We start from the raw sequence: 7,398 nt of genomic DNA, 5'->3' as shown, positions 1-7,398 counted from the left end.
AACAACCGGAGCCCCAAATCAGGCGCTCTACAAGAGAGCGTAAACCACCAGAGAGACTCAACCTGTGATCCCAATAAGACTTTGGGGGGGGAGGTGATGTCATGTATTCAACCAGCATTGTAACCCATGTATAATCTGACCTAAGTTGTACACTGTGAGAACAATGACCACTAGGTGGGAGACACTCCTAAACTGGACCTTCAGGTATAAAAGGGGAAGCTCCACCCACCTTCATCACTTGAGTGCTCAGGAATAAAGGACAGGTCACAGACTGACCTTCTCTCAAGCATGGGCCTCGTGTGCATTTATACTGTCTAGTAAGGACGAATCACTCTGTTTTATGATTTGGACCGCACGTTCCGCCTGGCCATTGGAAGCTGGCTTGAACGGTGCCGTCGTGACATGTTTGATGCCATTACCCGACATGAACTCCCGGAATTCATAGCTCGTGAAACACAGGCCGTTGTCGCTACCCAGGATGTCCGGCAAACCTTGGGTCGCAAAGATCGCACGCAGACTCTCCACAGTGGTGGATGTCATGCACGAATTCAATATGATGCACTCGATCCATTTCGAGTACGCATCAGCAACAATGAGGAACATTTTTCCCATGAACAGGCCCGCGTAGTCTACGTGAATACGTGACCATGGCTTGGTGGGCCAGGGCCACGGACTGAGTGGTGCCTCCATGGGGGCATTGCCCAGCTAGGCACATGTCGTGCACCTGCGAACACAGTGTTCCAGGTCTGAGTCAATTCCCGGCCACCATACATGTGACCGGGCAATGGCCTTCATTAGCACGATGCCTGGGTGCTCGCTGTGGAGTTCCCTGATGAATGCTTCCCTTCCCTTCTGGGGCATGACTACCCGGCTGCCCCATAGCAGGCAGTCAGCTTGGATGGAGAGCTCATCCATCCGTCTGTGAAACGGTCTGACCTCCTCGGGGCATGCTCCATGTGCGGGCACCAATCCCCAGTCATGACACATTTCTTAATCAAAGATAGGAGGGGATCTCTGTTGGTCCAGATATTGATCTGGCGGGCTGTGATGGGGGAGCCTGCGCTGTCAAAGGCTTCAACGGCCATGACTATCTCAGCGCTTTGCTCCGCTGCCCCCTCAGTGGTGGCCAGTGGAAGCCTGCTGAGCACGTCAGCGTAATTTTCGGTGTCTGGCCAGTGCTGTATGGTGTAGTCATACGCAGCCAGCATGAGAGCCCATCGCTGTATGCGAGCTGACGCATTGGCATTGACAGCTTTGCTGTCTGACAACAGGGATGTTAACGGCTTGTGGTCCGTTTCTAACTCGAACCTTCTGCCAAAAAGGTACTGGTGCATCTTTTTCACCCCGTAGACACATGCGAGTGCTTCCTTTTCAACCTACCATATCCCTGTTCGGTTGGGAGAGCGACCTGGAGGCATAAGCCACAGGTTGGAGTTGGCCCTCATCATTACTCTGCTGCAACACGCACCCAACCCCATAGGATGATGCATCACATGTCAAAACCAATTTCTTACAGGGGTTGTACAGAGTCAACAGCTTATTAGAACAAAGCAGGTTCCGCGCCCGATTGAAAGCCCGTTCCTGACATTCCCCCCAAAACCAATCGCAACCCTTATGCAGGAGCATGTGTAACGGCTCCAACAATGTGCTTAAGATTGGCAGAAAGTTCCCGAAATAGTTCAAGAGTCCCAGAAATGAACGCAACTCCAGTGTGTTGCCGGGCCTGGGCGCACGATGATCGCCTCCGTTTTGGATTCGGTAGGCCGGATCCCATCTGCGGCAACTCTCCTGCCCAAAAACTCGACCTCTGGGGCCAAAAACACAAATTTGGACTTCTTCAGTCGCAGGTCTACCCGGTTCAGTCGGCGTAGCACCTCCTCCAGGTTGTGGAGGTGTTCCTCGATGTCTCGACCCGTGATAAGGATGTCGTCCTGAAATAGGATTGTTCCAGGGATGGATTTGAGTAGGCTTTCCATGTTCCTTTGAAAGATAGCGGCCGCTGATCGAATGCCAAACGGACACCTGTTGTAGACAAACAGCCCCTTGTGCGTGGTGATGGTGGTCAGTAGCTTGGATTCTTCGGACAGTTCCTGGGTCATGTAGGCTGAAGTGAGGTCCAACTTGGTGAATAGATTGCCGCCTGCCAGCGTGGCAAAAAGATCCTCCGCTCTTGGAAGTGAGTATTGGTCTTGTAGTGACACTCGGTTGATAATAGCCTTGTAGTCGCCACAGATCTTGACCGAGCCATCCGTTTTTAGAACAGGAACAATCCAGAGTGGCAGCCGGTTCCCTGATCCATTATGTGTGACCACCAACATTGCACTGCCTAGCACTGGGATGATCTCTTTGGTGTACGTCCGTAGTTGCATGTCAATGCGTTCTAGTTTGGGTCTGCTAGCTCTGAGTAGCCATAGTATCTCAAATTATTGGACACTCATAAGTGACTGGCTGGCCCCTCTGTCCAGCTCCATGCGTACCGGGATGCCATTTAATAGGACTTTCATCATCATAGGTGGCATGTTGGTATATGAGCTGTGAATGTTTGCCACATGAACCCGCTGAACTTCAGCATCCATTGCTTTGTCCCAAGCATCAACCTGCTTTGCAGACCCCTCTTCTGGTTCATCTGCCTCGTAAATTAACCTTGCTGCAGGCTTCCTGCACCTTCTGGCTAAATGTCCACCGAAGTTACAATTTCTACAGATAAATTGTTGAAACCTACAGGTTTTTGCAGCATGTCTGCCCCCGCACCTCCAGCATGAGCTGAGATCATTGTGAACAAAAGGGCTGTTACCAGGCATTCCTCTCTGATTGTCTCTTTGATTACTCTTGAGCACTCTGTTAATGGGTGTCAATGGCCCCATCCCGGGACGCATTGTCCACCGTGATGGCGTAAATGTCCGTTCAACCTGCCATTGTTGAGGACCCACTCTAGAGTCTGTTGCTGCCTGGGTGTTGTCGAATTGTCCTTGCCTGCCTGCGGGGTTCTGAGTTGCATTTACAATGTTAACTCCCTGATCCATTGCCATGTTGGAAGCAGAATTGCGCGCGTATATTATCTTGGTTTCCTTCTCCCCCGCCATGAAGGTCTGAGCCATCAATGCCGCCACTTCCGAGGTCAAGTCCTTGGTCTCAATTAGCTTTCTGAAAATCCCGGCATGACCAATGCCCTCAATAAAGAAATCCCTTAACATCTCTCCCCTGCAGGCGTCTGTGAACTTATAGAGGCTGGCCAAGCAGGTCCACAACGAAGCCTGGTATGCTCTGTCCTTCCCAACGTCGGTGTGTATAGAATCGGTGTCGGGCCATGTGTATACTGCTCGCCGGTTTGAGGTGCCCACCGATCAGTTTGCTGAGCTCCTCAAAGGTTTTGTCCGCCGGCTTCTCGGGTGCGAGCAAGTCTTTCATCAGCGCGTACGTCTTAGGTCCACAGCTGGTCAGTAGATGCACCCTTCGCTTGTCAGCCGCTGCACCTCCCAGCCAGTCCTTCATGACAAAGCTCTGTTGGAGCCTCTCAACGAAATCGTCCCAGCTCTTACCAACACAGTACCCGTTCCTCTGTGCTACCGGTGGCCATTCTCGTGAGTCATTGATTCGCGTTTCTCGTCGCCAAATGTAATGTCCTTACACACTACTATCAATTCACACGAGGCACATTCTGCAGACAAGGTCACTCTGTGACCTGAACCTTTATTCACAGGACCAAGAAGTGATGACCCTTCGTGGGACCTCCCTTTATATACCCGGATGACCAGGTGAGGAGTGTCTCCCACAAGTTCACCCCCTGTGGTCAAGGTGTGCATTTCTTAGGTGTATACAGTCTGCAGTGTTGTTATAAAGGTTACAGTTACATGAAGGTTGCATACATGACAGTTTTCACCTCTTCTCTCACTGCCTTCTTCATGTTGTGGCACTGAAATAATTGTTTATTGTTATGCTTAGCCTCAGCTGCTATGTTTCTTTCCAGGTGTCTCTTCACCTGTCTGATCACTCTTTTAAAGTGTTTCTGCATTTTTTTGTAACACACAGATGAATACATAAAAGTGCGAAAAAGTTTAAGTGAGACCCTTTTCCTTGCAATATTTAGACAGGCAATCTTTCCTCCTTATCTCAATTTTGTTTGTTAATCCTCCTCTACCCTCACCAGGATTTGAGCCTCAGTTAGCAAAATTGGGCAGATGGGCCCTGAGTGTGGGGCGAAGCGCTATGGAAGGCATTGCACACCTCTATTAGGGCACTAGGCCGGCCAACAAGCGAAAATCTCCAGCTAAACAGCCGGCCTCGGAGCGCTCTAAGAGAGGCCCGGGGTGAAAAAAAAACATTCCGAATAAATAACTCACGCCATCACAACATAAATCGCAAAAAAAAACCTATCACACTTACCTGAGGTCGACATTACTTACCTCACTGCAGCTGCTACAGCTCAGACCACCTGCTTTCACAGTCGGTCCCAGCACAGTGCTACGGATTGGGCAGGAGACAAAAATTGAGCCGGTGTTGCAACTAGGGGCGTTGCACACCGGCTAACCTCTTCCGGGCAGTAATGCTCTGTGCTCTGCCAAAACTGGCATCGAAAATCCTAGCGGAACACTAGAAGCTGGCCACCTGTCCAGAAGAACTTATCGCTGCCATTGCTGCCCCCCAGGGTGAAAAGAGAGGCAGCAACAAGCCGAAAATCCAGCTCATAATAGCTTCACAAAACTCACTGCTGCCAATCTTCCTCACAGACACATACTTACAATTATCAATCAAACAATGGGCCCCAAATTCCTGGAGCAACCTCCTCCGCCCCCATCTCCTCTACCTGAAGTGCAGAACTTTCTGCCCCCAATCTGCCATGACTCAAATCTTAGGAATGGGGTCATCTGCACAAAGGGGACTGCCTGCCCCATTTTCAATGCTCCCTTGGTGTTTGCTATGCTGTAGGCCAGGAATTGTTGAGGGTTTATTCAGACCAAAGATGGGTCTCCCAATGTAGGCATCAGGTGGATGGTGCAGTTGCTCTCCCGTCTTTACATCCATTTCAGCAGGAAGTTCAAGAATCTCCCCACCCTACCATATCCCTACACTGGGGAAAGGAACAATCGGCCAAGATTCTTTCCTGGGATAGTTATCTATTAAACCCTACTGGAAAGTCCATGAATGGGCAAGTGTGAGAGGATAGGATTGGATTAATCTATTACGGGCATGATGGTTAAATAGCTTGACAGCATTCACTATCTACAGTCTGTTGTGTATAGAAGAACTCCATGAGACTGAGTACTGTGAGCTAAACTTAGTGTGACCTTATTACAACTCCAGAGTGCCTAAACAACATGATAGTCAACCTTTTATACTGCCCCTTCACGTATGTGCACGTGACCATTAGGACTCCAACAGTCGCGCCCTCTGGTGGCAAGTATTACATAGTTACATACATAACACAGTCATTGTTTATATTTTTCCAGGGCCCATGTGGCTCGCATATCCTTCCAGATGGGGAATGCCCTCTGCCTACAATGATCTGAATCTACCAGTATTTCTGGACTTAGATCATTATCCTATCCCCAGTGTGCCACAAGCAGAGACTGCCTCCTGAACTTGCATCTGGAAATGGGAGTAAAAATACAGCCACTGCCGCAGCGTGAGATGCCTGCAGCAGCAGGAATCACCGCCAGCTTCTGGAGTTCCAGGACTGAAGATCAATGAGAAGGCTGAGAAACGAAGCTTACATTTATTATTTTAGGCCTCCCTTACACTATTGCCTGTGCTCCACGATTTTCAGAAGGCATTCGATAAGATTCCACACAAGAAGTTATTAAACAAAATTAGGGCTCATGGGATTGGGAGTGTGGTGTATGAAATGATACAATGAACTCCGTACTGTCAGCCAGTGACTAGGTGTAACCTGGTCAGTCTTTAATGGCTTCCAGAAGTGAATATACAAAGGAGAAGTTCAGGTTATATACCGGGTCCAGCACGAGTGTACCTATGACCCTAGGACCTCTGACGGTAGTGCCCCCTATTGGTGGCCAGACCTTATGTACATACATTACATCATTCCCCCCCCCAGTTCTTGGCACAAGTCCATATTACAAGTTCAGATGATTACCCCACAGTAAATAGTCGGACTGGATGGAAAGTTCATCTTTGCGATGGCTGTATGATTTGGTTTCATCACCCATTTCCTTGGGGATGGTCGACCAGTCCCCGTAACGGTAACCGGCTCAATGCATCAGCGCAGTTGTCGGTGCCTGGTCTATAGCGAATGACATAATCACAGGCAGATAATGTCAGCGCCCACCTCTGGATGCGGGACGACGCGTTGCTATTGATACCTTTATGTTCCGAGAACAACGATATAAGCAGCTTGAGATCGGTTTCCAGCTCAAAGCGAAGCCCAAATAGGTACTGGTGCATTTTTATACCCCATAAACACATGCTAAAGCCTTTTTCTCTAACATGCCGTAGTCTCTTTCCGCCTTGGACTTCGAGACGCGTATGCAACTGGTTGTAGTTTGCCTGACTCATTGGCTTGCTGGAGTACGCAGTCGACCCCATAGGACGACGCATCACAGGTCAAAACTAGACGCTTTTATGGGTCATACAGTACCAGTAGCTTGTGGGAACACAACAGATTTCTAGCCTTCTCAAAGGCTTTGTCTTGAAGTTCACCCCACACCCAGTCATCTCCTTTCCTGAGCAGCTTGTGCAAAGGCTCTAATACTGTGCTCAATTTGGGTAAGAAGTTACCGAAATAGTTGAGAAGACCCAGGAACGAATGCAGCTCTGTCACATTCTGGGGCATGGGCGCATTTTGGATGGCCTCTGTTTTCACGTCTGTAGGCCTGATTCCGTCTGCAACAATCTTTCGTCCAAGGAATTCAACCACTGGTGTCATGAAAACGCACTTCGAATGTTTCAGCCTGAGTCCCACTTTGTCCAGGCGACGCAGAACCTCTTCCAGATTGTGTAGGTGCTCAGCAGTGTCACGACCTGTGACTAGGATGTCATCTTGGAATACCACGATCCTGGGGATGGATTTCAATAGGCTCTCCATGTTTCTCTGAAATATGGCTGCCGCCGAACGAATGCCAAAAGGGCACCTGCTGTAAATAAACAGTCCTTTGTGCATGTTGATTAACGTAAGTTTCTTTGATGATTCAACCAGTTCCTGTGTCATGTAGGCTGATGTTAGATCCAATTTGGTAAATGATTTTCCCCCGACTAGCGCTGCAAACAGGTCATCAGCTTTCGGTAGCGGGTACTGATCTTGTTTCAAAACTCGGTTGATCGTGATCTTGTAGTCTCCACAAATCCTGACCGTGCCGTCGCTCTTTAACACTGGAACAATGGGGCTGGCCCATTCATTAAATTCAATTGGTGAGATGACCCTCTCACGTTGTAGCCTGTCCAATT

This window comes from Pristiophorus japonicus, chromosome 5 (genome assembly GCF_044704955.1).
Source record: "Pristiophorus japonicus isolate sPriJap1 chromosome 5, sPriJap1.hap1, whole genome shotgun sequence".
Classification (NCBI taxonomy): Eukaryota; Metazoa; Chordata; class Chondrichthyes; family Pristiophoridae; genus Pristiophorus; species Pristiophorus japonicus.
Note: the sequence above shows the minus strand (reverse complement) of the source record.